Below are 17,254 nucleotides of genomic sequence, written 5' to 3' on the forward strand. Positions count from 1 at the left end.
CCCTATTACTGATACTCCTGAGTGTTTTACAGGAGAGCATTGTTATGTTTTGTATACATGGGTATATTCTCTTCAACTAAAATATAAACATTTAAGTGAATATCCACTTTGGATTTTGATTCTTGATCATACAAAACATCAAGAGGATCTGTACCAAACTGAGGAAGAGTGTCCCTGTTCTTTGCCATAACATACTCTTACCTACATTCAACTTTTTGATTATTATTTTCCTTTATGAAATGAGAGTAGTTGCAAAAATTGACTAAAATATTGTAAAAGTCTGCCATTGTTACTGCTTATCATTTCCTTTTATTACGTTACCTTCTTGTCTATGCTTTCCCTCTTTGAAGGATCAACTCAGATACATTCTCCTTGATGGAATCTTCCCTAATTTACCTAATCTAGAGTAGTACTCCAACTTCCATAGCATACCCATAAGTTCCATTTAGTATTATAGTTATGTACACATAAACTCTTATTGTAGTATATAGATTCCTTGATTCTAGAGAGAGTGTCTTTCTCAGAACTTTGAACTTGCATCATGCTCAATCAATTATAGCCTAGCATTTTGAGGGAATTAATGTGTAAAGTTTTATGCTGTTTCCTCCCTTTCCTTAATCTCCTAAGTGTAGTCATTCCCCCAGGGTTTCATCTTTGGCCTTTTCTTCCGTATAATCTTATCTACTCTTTGTCAGCTGTTGTTTCTAAACAGCTGAGTTCATCTGTATCTCCTCATTCCAGCCTCTGATCTGAGCTTTGGGTCTGATTCATCCCAGCAGAACCTCAAATACAGTAATCCCTCAAGCCAGAGTTGACATTGCATCATCTAGTACCATATCTGACTTATAGTAAGCATGTATTTTGGGAATAAATTCATAAATGAATATATTTTTCATCTTTTCCTGACTTCCTTTTAAAAATGTTACTCAGACCTTGCTTTGCCTACCATAAGCAAAATAAAAAAATTGAGAGAAGTAACAACTGATACCACAGTGATATAAAAAAAATCAGAATACTATGAACAATTGTATGCCAACAAATTGGACAACCTAGAAGAAATGAATAAATTTCTAGAAACAGATAGCCTTTCAAGACTGAATCAGGAAGAAATAGACAGTCTGAACAGACTGATTACAAGCAGTGATAATGAATTTGTAATTAAAAAAAAAAAAAAATCCCAGCAAACAAAAGTCCAGGGTTGGGTGGCTTCACAGGGGAATTCTACCAAACATATAAAGAGGAGGTAATATCTATCCTTCTCAAACTATTCCAAAAAATTAAAGAGGATGGAACACTCCCAAATTGATTCTATGAGGCCACCATTACCATGATACCAAAATTAGACAAAGACACTATACTAAAGAAAATTACAGGCCAATGTTTGTGAATATAGATGCAAACATCCTCAATAAAATGTTAGCAAACAGAATTTAACAATATATAAAAAGGATCACACACCATGATCAAGTAGGATTGTTCCAGGGTTGCAAAGATATTTCAGTATTTGCAAATCAATGTGATACACCACATTAACAAAAGGAAGGATAAAAATTACATATCATCTTAATAGATATAGAAATTATATATCATCTTAATAGAAAAGCATTTGACAAAATTTAACATCCATTCAAGATGAAAAATACTCATCATAGTGGTATAGAGGGAACATATCTCAACATAATAAAGGCCTTTTATGACAAACTCACAGATAACATTGTTCATATTTTCATTGGGGAAAAGCTGAAGATCTTTAAAATCAGGAATAAGACAAGGATGCCTACTCTTGCCACTTCTATTTAACATAGTATTTAAAGTCCTAGCCACAGCAATTAGACAAGAAAAAGAAAATGTGGCCACATTGGAAGGGAAGAGGTAAAACTGTCACTATTTGCAGATGACATCCTGTGTGTAGAAGACCATAAATCTTCAACCAAACAACTCTTAGAACTAGTAAATGAATTTGGTAAAGTTGTAGGATACAAAATTTATATGCAGAAATCTGTTGCTTTTTATATACACTAAGAATGAACTATCAGAGAACACAAGAAAACAATCCCGTTTAAAATTGCATCAAAAGGAATAAAATACCTAGGAGTAAACTTGACCAAGGAGGTGAAAGACCTACATTCTGAAGAATAGAACACATTGATGAAGGAAACTGAAGATGATACAAAGAAAGATACCCATGATATTGGCTTGGAAGAATTAATATTTTTAAAATATTCATACTACTCAAAGCATCTACAGATTTAATGCAATCCCTATCAAAATACCCATGACATTTTTCACAGAACTAGAACAAATCCTAAAATTTATATGGACCCACAAAAGACCCCGAATAGCTTAAGCAGTCCTGAGAAAAAGAACAAAGCTGGAGGTATCATGCTTCCTGACTTCAGACTATACTGCAAAGCTACAGTAATCAAAACAGCACGATACTGGCACAAAAACAGACACATAGTTCAACAGAACAGAATAGAGAGCCCAGAAATAAACTCTCATACTTATGGCCAGTTAATCTATGGAAAAGAAGGCAAAAATGTACAATGGAGAAAAGTCTCTTCATAAGTGGTGCTGGGAAAACTGAATGCTACGTGTAAAAGAATGAGATTAGAACATTTCCTCACACCATATACGGAAATAAAACCATTGTTTCTGTAGGAAGATATTTCATATACATTCCCTGTTTTTCTACTGCCTCAACCTGATTGTGGACTCCACCTACTGTCTGGGCTATTTTAATGACTAACAGCCTTTTCAAAGAATACCTTGGGGATTACTTTTTAGTCTTAGAAATTTTATTTGGCTTTCCAAAGCTTACCAAGTTGAGCCTAGCATTAGAAGCTCTTCACCTGCCTCTAGACGTCACTAAACATCTTTCCAGCCTATTCTCTTGTTCTTCTGTAACCCTAGCCTGTTTTAGCTAGTATTTTCCATCTTTTGGTGTCACCATCATCCACTGAGTCACTTCAGCTGGAATCCTGAGATTCATCTTGAGTCTGCCTCTTCCTTCCTGACTCTTCCTCCTCCCCTGCTGCATCCACTTAGTCAGTTTTGAAATCCTTTGGATTTTACATATCTAAATATTTCTAAAATCTGTCCTCATCATTCTGACTGATTTTTCTGCACAATTCTTGGTCAAATCCAGCCTCCACATAGCTTCCTAAACAGAAGTCTCACTATGAGTCTCTGCTTACAATGACTCTTACTGAGGCCTTTGGGGATCTTCATAATCTGAGCTTTGTTTCCTCTGCTGTGTAATCTCTTCTTGGTTTCACCTGGCATTCTCAGAATATTGAATTGTGCTCCCTTCTCCCCAGCACGCTATGTTGTTTTTACCTCCTTGCCTCTGTTTTGCAGGTCCCTTTAGCTCTGAATGCTGCCCCCAGCCCCCTTCTCTCACCCCATCTTTGGCTAGGTAAACTTGAGCTTATTCCTTGAATCTCAGCTCAGGTATCACCACATCTTTGCAGCTTGTCTGTTTTTGGTGTCCACCACGTGAAGAATTGTGTTGATTTCCACGGTATCCTGTGCATCTCCCTATCTTTGTACCTTCCTCATTATACTTCACTATGTCAGTCTCTTTCACCAGTCTGAGAACTTCAAAATATAGGATTATTTTATTCATTATTCTATTCCTTGCACCTGGCACAGTGCCCACTGTATAATAGGAACCCAGTAAATACCTGTTGAATGAATGAATGTGTTGTGTAGTTGTTTCTTTATCACCTTTTATGTCTGTACTTGTTGAATTTTTAGAGCTTGCTGTAAAAGATAGGAAGAAAAAATATGGATAATGTGGGCCAGCATTTGGGTGGCTCATAATATAGCTGGAGTTTCTAGAGGAAAATCCACTTCCAAATTCATTCACTGTTGATCAGGTTCAGTTCCTTGCTGTTGTAGGACTGAGGTCCCTTTTCCATGTTGGCTGGGGCCATTCTTCTGCTCCTAAGGCCTGCTTTCTCACATGACCCCTCCATCTGTAAACCAGTAACAGCACACCACATCCTTCTCATGCTCTGAAAATCTGACTACTGCTGCTTTTAGCCAGAGAGACTTCCTGCTTTTAAGGTTTCATGTGCCCAGATCAGGCCCACTGGGATAGTCTCCCTAGCTGGAGGTTTAAAATGTGCCATACATCACAGTATTCACAGGTTCCAGAGATTGGAGTGGGACATTTTTGAAATTCTGCCTACTGCAGTGCTCATAGTTTAGTGATATTTTGACAGATTGGGTAGAGGTTCTGCTTTATCCAGTAAAATATCTTTCCCTGCCTTTTAATTTCAGGGTTTATATGATCTGTTTCCATTTCTTCAAGCCCTTTGATCTCATATTGCTGCATATGTGACAAGGATTTTAGTCATGTGATGTATCTCATGATGTGAAGATAAGCTTGAGAGAAATGAGTTTAAATGGACTGTTGGTCCCCATAGTGAAGTATAGTATCTATTGTTCTAGGGAGATGTGATTCATGTTTCTCTTTCTCACCTTGCAGATTCAGGCTCAGATGATCTTTCTTGACATTCCTCTCCTTTATCTTAGCATTTGAAACCATTTAGTAGACTTTTTTTAAAATTATAAGCAGAATGTTGTTTTTTAAAAGTACGCTTCTTATTGAAATAGATGTACAGAAAGGTATACAAGTGATATATCACTTGATAAATTTTCACAAATGGAACACACATATGTAATTAATACCCGAATCAAAACATTAGAACACGTACCAGTGTTCCAGAAGCCTGACTACTGTATGGCCCCTTTGAAAGCAGTGCTTTGTTTGCCCATTCATTTGATGAACTTTAAGTCTACTTAGTCCTTTTTAAAAAATATTTTAAGAAGTAGGTATAAAAGATGATCTTTAACCTGTTTGGAGCATGGGGTAAGAGTAGTTAAGAGGTAGCTCTTGAAAGTTTGTTTCTTACAGAGGATGGGACCTTGTGAGCAAAGGTGTTGTGAGGCTAGATTCCTTATCTGCTCAGTAACAGGAAATGAACTCTCACTGTATAGCTAACTTCTAGTTATAAAAATGAGCTTTGCACTCAAAACAAGAGTAGCTTCTTAACTTTTGCTGTTAAAATAAAATAGAAACTGGAAAACTGTTCTTTAAGAAAGTCATCCTAATGGGGTCAGTTTGAAGTGGTGGTTGGTTTTGTATCTTTAAGACCAGAGATTTTAGTTTTTCTCTTTAATTTTGTTAAACCTGTGCACAGCAAAAAAGTATAGGGCGAGATTGCAGAATCTATATGTTTGAAAGTTCTTGTGGTCCAACATTCGAAAGGAAGTCCTTTTTCCATGCTGAATTTTTCTGTTTTAGCATACAGCAAGCTTTCCATGTTGAATTTTTCTCTTTTAACAGAGAACAAGCTCTAGGAAACTATATTCAAGCCCCATATAACAAGGTAGAATTTGCTGATGGAATACCTATTCATCATGTGTCCTTAGAATTGCATTTATTGTCACCATTACAAAAAGAACCCTAGACCCACCGTGAAGGACAGCTTCTTGTCTTCCTCACCACATTTTGGTGATACTTGAGTCTCACAGGTCCGTCTTGAAACACAGATTCTGATGTGTTATTCTAATGTAGAAATTTGACAACTTAAAGTAATAGACCATAACATAAACATTGATACTCAAAGATTCACGATCTGAGGATCAATAGCTTATTTTTTCTTATTATTTATATTTTAGCAGTCCCATTCTTACATATAATATCCTAACCTTTGTATGGGTCATCTAAACCTATTACTTTGTATTTCTCTTAACCTCACTGATTATTGCATATATTTATACATGACATAAGTAATTTTACTTTTTATTTTCATTAATATTCAAAGGATACTAACTTTAAAAGGAGAAAAATTTGGATACATTTTAATTTGAGAATTTAGACATTACACTTACAATTCTTTTTATTAAAATCATGTGAAAAAGCTCGTTTTATGTAATCCTGGTTCCCGGGGATCATAATGATTTTAATTATAGAAGGTAGAATATAACAGTAACTATTTCCATCATAGAACTGTCTTAAGGTATTAAAGTGCAAATCAACAAAATAAACCAGCTTTTTGTGTAAAATTATTAGTATTGCTGAATAGTAGTTTTATATATCTTTGAAAGCACTAGAACCATTGCTGAATAATGTCTTACACATTAAAAAAAAGACTACATAATCCTCAGACCCCTTGAAATTCTGACATTTCATTCAACTAATTTTTTGTGAGCAGGAAGAGCTTATAGATGGTGGTTATAGTAAAAGTTGCAGGCTTTTAGAAATCATGACTAGATTGCCTGAGTCAAATGTTTTCCCTTTGAGAGACCTGAAAAAGACCATCACACTTGGTTGTATCCATATACATTCTCTTTGGGAGAAAGAGACCACCAAAGAAAAAGACAATTACATTCTTAGGCATTTGTATATGACTTGTTAAATATCTCTTAATGTAACACCAATAAGATGGTTAGCCACCACCCCCTAAACCTCCGCCTATGGCTTAGGATTTGTAAAAATGCTACTTGTTCTTTAAAAAAAAAAAAAAGGTTGAGTGTAGAAAACTATAAAGATAGTAAAAATTAAACTGGGAAAGAAAAGAAAGTAAACATCAACAGAAGTCTTCCTCCCCACAGATTAACCATTGTTAACATATGTATAAGTACACACATCCCCATAGAAGTGGGATCAAATTGTATGCTATTCTTTAATCTTACACTCAACAATCTGTTGCTTTTCAAATCTATAAATATAGACAGGCACCGTTATTTTTAGTGGATAGATGCATACTCTTCCACCGTAAGTCAGATTTTCCTTAACTCTCGGATTAATAGGCATTGAAGTTGTTCAAGTTCTTCTCCCCCTTAAATCATGACGTGATGAATATGGTTAGGTATATATCTTTTCCTGCTTGTCTGATAATCACCTTAGTTAGGGTAGATACCTTGGAGGAGGATTGCTGCATCCCAGAGTATGTCCATTTTGTTCCATATCACCAGGCTGCCCTTGAGAAAGGTAGTGTTAATTTATACTTTGACTAAGTCCTCATTTCCACAACTTCTCACCAGCTGCTGGTTTGTCGGTCTTTTAAAATTGTTGCAAGTCAGAAATATGCAAACTGATAGCTTCTTTGTTCCCATTTTATCTTTCATTTATTTTTTTATTGCTTTAACTTTTTATCACAAAAAATGTAAACATGTGCAGCATTGGAATATGTACCTATCACCCAGGTTTTCACCTCAGTAATTTTAGCTCATTGTTAATCTTGTTTCTTCTCATCCCACCTGTTCCCTTCCGCCCATTCATTGTGAAGCAAGTACCAGACATTATCATTTAATGTGTAGTAAATTATTGCTTAACACTCCATTTTTATTTTATTTGATTACTGAGAATGCGTATTCTTTTATATACATGTTGGGTACAAAGTGGTTATACATTTTAATTTAGCAGTGAATTAGTTGGTTTTCTTTCTCTAGTTTTATACCAGTTGCATTAGTGTAATTTAGAACTTAGGTTTAATAATCTTAAGATGTTGGATGTAAGGATAATATTCAGTTCCAGGAAAGTAACTAGACTTTGTGCTGGTCAGATAACATCAGCATTTAGTCCTGGGTGTGACATGTTCAGAAGGATACTGACAAATGGGCATATCCACAAGAGAGTGGTCAGTGTGGGGAAATTAGGGCGTAGTCATACAGAGGAAGTTGGTGGGGATCTTTAGTTTGGTTAAGACAAAACTGAGGAAAGAGGGTGGTGAATGGGTGCAACTATCTAAAGTTGTGTCACGTGGGAGGGTTTCAGGGAGATAGCAAGGAAGAAGCTACTAATTAAGTAGCAATAAATTATCTCCTCTGGCTCTCATACTTAGCTTTTACTGATTTTGTTTATATACAGCTGATGAAAGCAAGTGATTAGTTATTGGCACGAATGATGCTTTTGGATTTCAAGGAAAACCTGAGATGATCTTTGTCAGGTTTTATTCTACATACCCATATCTCCAAAAAAGAATTTAACTCTGAAATTTAAAGTGATTTTGCCATACAAGAAAACACTCTGTAGAAAAGAATAACTTTCTGGCTAGAAGGTTGCCCAGGATAGGTCCAGAATCCCCTATGTATAGTTTCAAAATAAAAGTTCTGAAATGTTTTTTTATAACTCATTGGCGGCAAAACTTGACCTGAATGTATATGTCTTTATTTATCCTTCTTGGTGTGAATATTCACACATTTCTTTGCAGAAATAGTAATACGTTAGATTCTATTGTGCTTTCCCATGCCCCAGGGGGTGTTACGTAGTGCTGTGTTATTACTGTTCTAAAACGCAAAGAATTCTGAATTCTGAAACACTTCTGGCCCAAAGGGTCTTTGTACCTATGATATCATTGTTGTTTCATGTAGTGAGTGATCTACTATGCATTTTTGGTACCTGATCACTATGCATATATAAAAAGAGGATGATGATAATTTTCCGCATTTATCCCCTTTGGAGTCTTTGGAAATGAGATTAAGGTGTAGAACATACTCGGAATAGCATAGCCTAAAAATAACAGATTATTAGTATGGTATTATTCTGTATATGTTCAGTGTTCCTTCTGAAAACAGGGAGAATAATGTTGAAATGTATAGTTGAAATATTATAGCTGTTAAACAAAGAGAGGTCTTCTAGAGGCAAGTGACAGATATTTCAAAATGTTTTCACTTCATCCCATCTGATTAGTGCATTATAGTGTTGTTTTGAATTATTTGAAATGAACTAATGTATCATAAAACAGAATCAAGCCTATTTAAGGTCTATGTTTATGAGCTCTTTGCATTTGCTTTTAGGCGTATGTATTGAAGTTACTTGCAAATTATGATGATTTCATTTTAGATCATGCTAACATCCTAGTTTAAGTGATATAGGTTGCTTGTATTGTAAGCCATACCCCGAACTTCACACAGAAAGGCACTGTGGTTAAAAAATATATTTATTTATAAAGAACAACAACTCATTTGGTTAAAAAAAATCATACAGCAGAAAAACTCATTATGTAAAAAATGTCTCCTTTCCCTAATCATTCTACTCACGGGTAACTGTTTTTTTTTTTTTTTTTTGTATTTTCTCCATCCCAGATCTTTGTTGATGTTAGTATATATGTGTATTTTTAAAAGATTATACAGATAGAGTTATATATCCTCTATATTGACCATTCCTTTTTCATATATGTCTTAGAGATCTTTCTGTAAATGCACACATAGTTCTATCAGTCACTGCGTGGTATTCCACTTATACCACAACTTTCACGACCAGTCCTTGATGGACCTGTAAGTTGTCTTCTTTTTTGTTATTAGAAATGGTGATACAGTGATCATCTTTATATAGTTCGACATCTTTTTTTTGCAAGAAAACCCGAAAGGTGTAATTCCTGCAATGAAATGCTGGATATGTACATTTAAACATACTGATAGTGTTGAATTACCCAAACAAAAGTTCTCACAAATGTATCTTACTGTGTTCATAAATGCTATTTATCCTCTCCCTTGTTGCAGCCATTATTTAGGTATGTTTTGAAATACAATGAACATGAAGTTTTTTCATTTAAATTAATTCACATTTTGTTAATACGAATTTGAAAAAATTCGTTTGTTATGATCCATGTCAGTTTTCATTTTGCAGACAGTTGCTTGTACTCATGTATGTTTTCAGCTCCTGTGCCTTTGGGCCACCTTCATGACGTACTCTTATGACACTGGGGTGAAAAAGATTGTTTCTCCTTTTTTCATTTTGATCTCCTTGTTTATATGCTTTTCAAATTAAACAGCTCTATTGAGATTTAATTCACATACCAAACAATTCATTCACTTAAAGTGTAAAATTCAGTAGCTTTTAGTATAGTCAAAGTTGTGCAACCAGACAACACAGTCAATTTTAGAACACTTTTATCACCTTAAACCTCAAACAACTTAGCTATAATCCCTCTATCCTTAGAGTCTTACAGAGTTAGAGAGTCTTAGGGTAACTAACTTAACCCCAGTCTCTAATTAGCACTTAATTAGATGAGCCACTAATCCACTTTTTGTCTCTATAGATTTGCCTGTTCCGGGCATTTAACACAGTCATACAGTATGCCATCCTTTTCTGTTTGCCTTCTTTTGTTTAGCATCATGTGTTCAAGGTTCATGTACCTTGTAGCATGTATCAGTACTTCATTTCTTTTTATGGCTGCATATTATTCCATTGTATGGATATGCCACATTTTATTTATTCATTCATCAGTTGATGAACAAATGTTTGGGTTGTTTTTACTTTTTGTTTTACATTTAAAGAGATTGTATATATTTATGAAGACTTTGTTTAGGATAAATGATGGTGGATATCCATTTATAAAAGAAGTATGAGGCTACTGAGCTTTGTAAATTTAAGTAAAAAGCTGTTCAATTTATGGGACATACTGGATAGGACATAGTGTGGCAAAATCTTGAAGGGGATGACTGAGGGGGGTTAGAATGCTATACAGAAATGAAGTTTCGGGGTGGAAATTTGGTCTTATGGTAACAAGGGAGTCCCCCACACTGGCAAGTTGCACCTGGACGGTAGCTCTTCTTTCTCCCACAGGTAAAATCAGGCTTGTTCAGAAGCTGTGTTCTATGTTCTGTTCTGACTGTACTGTTTGGAGTGTGCAGATTTTCTTCAGGTTGGGTGCACACTCAGCTGCTGTGGCACCAGGGAAGGATCCCAGGCCACAGCTCTAGGAAATGACAGGCAGGACTAGAACATGGGTAGCTTGAGATCCGGGCCAGCGTGCTCTCCTCCTGCATAACACACAACTCAGATGACTTGGGGTGGCAGGAGGCAGGAAAAGGTGACCCCACAGCCCCTAGCGATGAAAAATATGGAACGCTTCATGAATTTGCATTTCATCCTTGTGCAGGGGCCACGCTAATCTCTGTGTTGTTGCAATTTTAGTACACGTGCAGCCAAAGCAAGCACAGTTTTTACTTTTTGGTGGTTATGAATAATGCCGCCATGTTCAGTTTGTTCTGTGGACAGGTTTTCATTTCTCTTGGGTACACACCTAGAAGTGGAGTTGCTGGGTCATGATCGTCAGTGTTTGAGGGACTGGCACACTGCTCCCAAAGCGGCTGCACCATTTTATATTCCCACCGACAGTGTAGGAGGGTACTAATTTCTCCACATCTTTGCTAACGCTTGTTATTTTGCACTTTAAAAAGTATAATTAAATTGTAGCCATCCTAGTAGGTGGGAGGTGGTATCTCATTGTGGTTTTGACTTGTGTTTCCTTGATTGCTAGTAAGGTTGAGCATTTTCTCCTGTGCTTATTTTCTGTTTATATATTTTTTGGAGAAATGTATTCAGATTCCTTGCACATTTTAAAATTAATTTTGAGTTGTAGTATATTTTATCTAGTATATGACTTCCAGATATTTTCTCTCATTCTTTGGGTTTCTTTTCACTTTCTTGGTGGTGTTCTTTGAAGCACAGAAGTTTTTAATTTTGACATCCAGTTTATCTTTTTTTCCCTTTTGTTGCTTGTGCTTTTGGTATCGTATCTGAACATACATTTTTAAATGAATTTGCTTGATGAAACACCTTACCTTTTGATACTGGGTTCATCAGATTGGGTAGACGTGGCATGTTTATCTTAAACACTTATTCCTTGAAGGTCTTAGGTGCCGCCTATTTTGAGGCAGCAGTAACTAAGTTGCTTTAGGTATTTTAATCTAGGTTCTATATGTGACCTTGCGATATAGTTTTGTATACTTACGGTAAGACATTTGTTGTTACTTTATAGGTACTAAAGAATCTATTCTCAGTTTCAGAAGATAGCTTTATGGTGCCTTATTTTGATTAGCATTAAGCCTCTTTAAAGCTGATGTTTTATTGCAGATTAAAAAATACTTTATACAAACTCCTATTATCTTTAAAGTTAATAACTAACATTTTTGAATAACACTAATTGGTAACTGAGGTTTTTTTGAGATTGAAACTGATTTATTTTTGGTCATCCATAGAAAGTTAAAAATTATTTTTCTTTATTGTAGCTTTAAATCCCATTTTTTTCTAGATAATTAATGTACGGGGCATGGCTTACTGATAACTATGACTAAAGTTGTACAAATTAATCCTAGCAGGATTCTATCCTTTAATGTCAGTGCTGTAAATTGTTCTTGCATTCTTCCTATTATTCTGGCATTATATCTTATGTAGATATAAATTCTTATTTTGTGGGTGAAAAGGGATATAGTTCAGTAGGATTTAAGAACTTAAAAATTGCCCTCCTTCACATTTCTAATAAGTAATAACTTTTAAAATGAAGTCAGGGTAATTATAAAGAGATGATAATGGAATCTGTTAATATTTGGAAAAACAAATTTAATTGCCATTTATAATAAATGTAAATGGCCTACCATTTATTTGAGAAATAATACATTTATAAGCCTTAAAAAGATCCTGCATTTCATAATTAAAGTTAGTAAAAGCTGGAACAGTTTCTAGAAATGTCATAATATGCTGTAGGGGACAGTAATACTTTGAAGGGTTCTGACGTTTAGCCAATAAGGTGTTTGTATTTCCAAATAACTTCCTCCCCCCACCCCCAAAAAAGATATAAGCAGTATTTTTGGTAAATCTGCCAAGATTTTTGTTATTCTCATTATATCATTGAAGGTGCCTAAGTGTTAGTTAAACAGCTAATCAGCTTATCACTTTGACATTACCACTGATTAGAATTGAAGGCTAAATGGAGCCTGGGGACTGGGTTTCTTTGTTGAGAAAAGGCTCTTATATTTCTCCTTGTCAGTATGTTATAACCTTTAAAGGGATATTGCCAAGAAAGGAAGAGGCTGATACTTAAGGCCCTGTGTTTGACTTTGGCGTTTTCTCACAGGTATGCTGTGAATGAGTTCAGATCTCTTGCTGAAGAAACTGGGAGCTGTGGTTCTCTTGTCCTGGGGGTGCCTGATCCCTAATGGAGACCAGAATGCATGGAGCCAATGGGGCCAGTTACTGGCAAAACCATGATGCTCAGAGACTACTTGTAGAATATCTGGGATTTATATTTTTAATCTTTCCTGTCATGCGTATCCCTAGCCCAACATGAATACCTCACTTTATCTGCTCTTGTGGCCACATTGCTCAACTCTTTGGGGGTGAATTAGAACAACTTTGAAGATTGTTTGCTGGTCAGGGTTTAGTTGAAGAGAACAGAATCTAATTCTTATTACTTTAAACTGAAAGGGATTTATTTCTGGGAGTTAAATGTCTTTCTAAATTGTTGAGGGGGCTTTAAAATGCCTGACCTGCCAGGAGCAACTCCCAAATGCACCCTGCAGGCCTGGGCTCCCAGGGGACCCTATGTTCCCGCCTGATCAAAAAGCTGACGGTGAGGTGGATGCTGCTGCCCACTCCTGGCCCCAGAACTGTGCTGCCTCGGCTGCCATGCACAAGTGTGTGATGGCTGTGGCACACTCTGGTTTTCTCTCCCACTTAATTCAACTTGTTTTAATTCAGTTGGATCATACAAATTCATGTTTTGTATGCTTCACATTTGGCATGATCTGATTGGCCAAACTGAAGTCCACCCCAGAACCCCAGCAGGGAGAGAGCTGGGAAATACGGTGTTTAGCTTTCTGGCCTCTGTGGTTTGTTAGTAAGGCAGCTGGAGTAGATTTGAGGCAGTTTTCTCCACAGGTGGGTGCTTTCCAACTACAGCTGGTTCTTCAGAATTGCTCTGTTGTCCTTTGACTTGTCCTTGATTAGGTGATTCTTCTGTTCTGTAAAGTGGCAGGTCTCACTCTACCTCACTCTGGTCCCTTCTACTCTTAGCAGATACCACAGCGCAAGCATGAAAGGAAAAGAAGCTGTGGTGACTTAATCATTCTTCTAGCTTCTTTCCTGTCCCTTCCAAATTACTGTCAGGAGCTGCGACACTTTTGGAACATGGACGAAGGAGACAAGAGTCAGTGAAGTCCCTGGGGACACAGAGACCCTTGGAATTGGGAGTGAGAAGAGCAGGTATGAGGAGGGAAATGAAAGCATTCTAGAGGTTCCAGAGACAACCTCTAACGAGCATCTGATGCCATCAGATGGCTCTGCGTCTTGAATACCTTTCTTCAGAGTCTGGGGCGCCTCATTCTCCTATTTCACTGACTGAAGCCTTTCTCGTTCCTTTGTCTCCTCACTTCAGGGTTCAGTCCTCTCTTTCTCTTCTTGCTTCATTGTGGGTAATCTCCTCCCCAGTTTGTCTCTAGCCTCAGTCTTTCCTGAGGTCTAGAGTCATACGTTCAGTGGCCTATATTGATCTCTTCTTAGATATTTCATAGGCTTCTCAAGTCTGTCTAGAACCAAACACTTTACCCCGCCTTGTTCAGCTCTGCCCTTGACCCAGTGTCCTCTGTCTGTCATAGTAAATGACATTATAAGTTACCCAATAACTCAGGCCAAAGCCTTGGCATTATCCTCGATCTCTTTCTCACCCTTCACATTCAGTCCATTAATGTGTTGAGAGTCTGTTGCCTCTACCTTCAAGTTAAGTCCTGAAACTGACAGCTTGCAATCAGCCTTACTATTGACATCCCAGGGCACCATTTTCACTAACAAGCCTTGTAAATGGTTACCCTCACTTTACTCTTTACTTACATGCCCAGCTGCCAGGATAGATCTGAACTTGCCTTTCTGCTGCTCACTTGCCATATAAATCCAATGCAGTTAGAATATAATTTAAAAATCTCACCATGGCCTGCTAGACTCTATGTGTATGGTGCTGGCTCCGTCTTGTTCACTAAACTTCTTCCACACTGGCCTCCTAATTGTTCCCTCTGTAATTTATTGGGGTAGTTACATAATGGTGTACATCATTTTTGGGGTTTCGCACTAGAATATAAGCTTCATGAGGGCAGGAACTTTCTTTTGCCACATAGTAGGTACTCAAATACTTAATGGAAAGTGGGGGCAGTGATACTATTCTAAAAGTCCTAGTGTGGAAGATTGAAGAATAAAGTGTCTTTGTGTAGGGGCAGTTTGTGAGGAATAGTAGTAAATTATGTGACTGATGACTACTACAGGCAAGAGAAAGCATTAAGGAACAATACAAATAATGGAACTTCCAAATTAGTAAGAGAGAAATGGAATGAGTAGCAAACTGATCAAATCAATAGGAATTATCAAAGGGAAAGTGGGAATAATGTAAAATATCAAAGTGAGATGAAAGGAATAAATGAGAGTGGGCCAGTGACTTCCTGTTCTGCCAAGAGGAAGCAATCTCATTCCTCCCAGCTCTATCCTCTTATAGCTTAAAATCCTTGGAGATAATGCAATAAATAAACATAGGAAGACTGAAAGGTGGAAAGAAGGTGGTGGACAGTCTAGGAACCTTCTGACTTGAGAAACAAGAAGAAGGTGAGTTCCTTGGGTTTCCTTATTCTTTCTAGTATGTCCCTGAGCAGGGTGCTGCAGAAGCCTGCAACAGTGAACAGCCAACGGGCACAGGGAAAGAAAAGCTCCAAGAAAAGCCTGTTCCTTCTAGCCAAAGGGTAGGGGAAAGGTTGGTCTAAGAAAAACTTTGTCAGTACTCATTCTGCTCCAGTCAAACACCAAGGGAATCCCTCTACCCACACAGAGTTTCAGCAGGAGTGAGCAAGGAGTTAACTTTCTACTCCCTTCCTCCCACCTCCCACCTCTCTTGAAAGTAGGCAGCATGCTCCAGTACCCTGCCTGTTGATTGGCAGTATCCCTGAGTAGGGAACTAATCTTCCATTCCCTGCCTGGCAGAAGGAGGTGGTATCAATAGAACCAACCAGCTGCAATGAGATTTAACTAGGTGGTGCAAGTAGGGGCTGATTACCACTAGGGTTGATGTGTTCTCCACTTACCCCCCAGAAGCCTTCAGTGGGGAGCTGAACATCCATACCCACTGGCATCAAAAAGGTAGAATGAAGGATGCAGGGCTAGTTGGCACTCCACCTACCCCTTTCCTTCTCTTGTATAAAGGAGCTCATTTGGGTGCAACAGTTTTGTAGCAACAAAGTGGCGTGACTTAACCCTTGGGTTTCTTTTCCCTAGTAGGAGCTCAGCCCAAGGGGAAGTTGATCATTTTACATGAAAGCAACAGAAGTGGTGAATTGGAGCCACCCTTTTGCCAGGAAGGTGTCAGGAAGCTGAACTTCCACCCTACTTGTCTACAACAAGACGGAGTGAATCAAAGCCTTGCTTTTGTCTGGGTATTGGCTTGGGGAAAAGTCTAGTGTGTACCTGAACATGTATATGGGCCCATCTCTGGCATTACACCTCGACAGGGGCCTACTAAAAGATAAAGTAGGATCTAGGGTTTCTTAACAAAAATGTACAGGATACAACTAAACAATCACTCATCATACCAAGAACCAGGAAGATCATGAATGAGAAAACAATTAACAGGTGCCAGCATTGAGATTTATCTGACAGCTATCTGAAAGCAGCCATGATAAAAATGTTTTAGCAAGCTATTACAAATTCTCTTGCAAGAATTAAAATAGTAGAAAATCCCAGCAAAGAAATACAATTTGTTAAAAAAAAAAAGAGCCAAAAAGAAGTTATAGAGCTAAAAAGTTAATTAAAAAGTGAGTGCTGAATGGACTCAGTAGTAGATATGACAGAGGGTACAATCAGTGAACTTGAAGATAAATCAATAGAATTTATCTAGTGTAAACAGCAGAGAAAATAGAATAGAAAAAGTCTCTCTGATTTGTGGGGCAATAAGAGTTAATATTCATGTCAACACAGTCCCAGTGAGAAAGGAGAGAATGAGACAAAAAATATTTGAAGAAATATCAGAAAACTCCTCAAATTTGGTGATATACATAAATTTACAGATTCAAGAAGCTGAATGAATCCCGACAGGATAAACCCAAAGAAATCTATACCAACACACATCATGTTTAAACTTCTGCACACTAAAGACAAAAGAAAATTTTTGAAAGTAGCCAGAGATAAATGACACATTACTTGTAAGGGAAAACCAATCAAATGAGAGGCATTTTCTCATCTGGAACCAAAGAGGACAGAAGGAAATGACACAATATTTTTTAAGTACTGAAAGAAAAAGACTGTCAACCGCAAATTCCATATGAAACAGTCACAGCAAAAAATCCTTCAGGAGTGAAAGGGAAAGGAAATTTTTCTTGGATAAAGGAAAAACTAGATAATTTACTGCTAGCAAACATACCCTTCAAGATGTAAGTAGAGGAAATTCTCTATGTGGAAAGGAAATGGTAACGGAAGGAGGCT

General features: G+C 37.1%; 1 protein-coding gene and 1 non-coding gene across 5 annotated transcripts in view; one reads left to right on the plus strand and one right to left on the minus strand.

Moving 5' to 3' along the window:
- The window catches only part of SDK1 (sidekick cell adhesion molecule 1), a 715,898-nt gene that overhangs the window by 20,035 nt on the left and 678,609 nt on the right, over positions 1-17,254 (plus strand). The window lies entirely within an intron of this gene.
- On the minus strand, positions 10,857-10,960 carry LOC123611976 (U6 spliceosomal RNA). Its single transcript, XR_006719114.1, has one exon. It is a non-coding gene; the product is annotated as a U6 spliceosomal RNA (small nuclear RNA).

The sequence above is a fragment of the Camelus bactrianus genome, chromosome 18 (genome assembly GCF_048773025.1).
Source record: "Camelus bactrianus isolate YW-2024 breed Bactrian camel chromosome 18, ASM4877302v1, whole genome shotgun sequence".
NCBI classification, from domain to species: Eukaryota; Metazoa; Chordata; class Mammalia; order Artiodactyla; family Camelidae; genus Camelus; species Camelus bactrianus.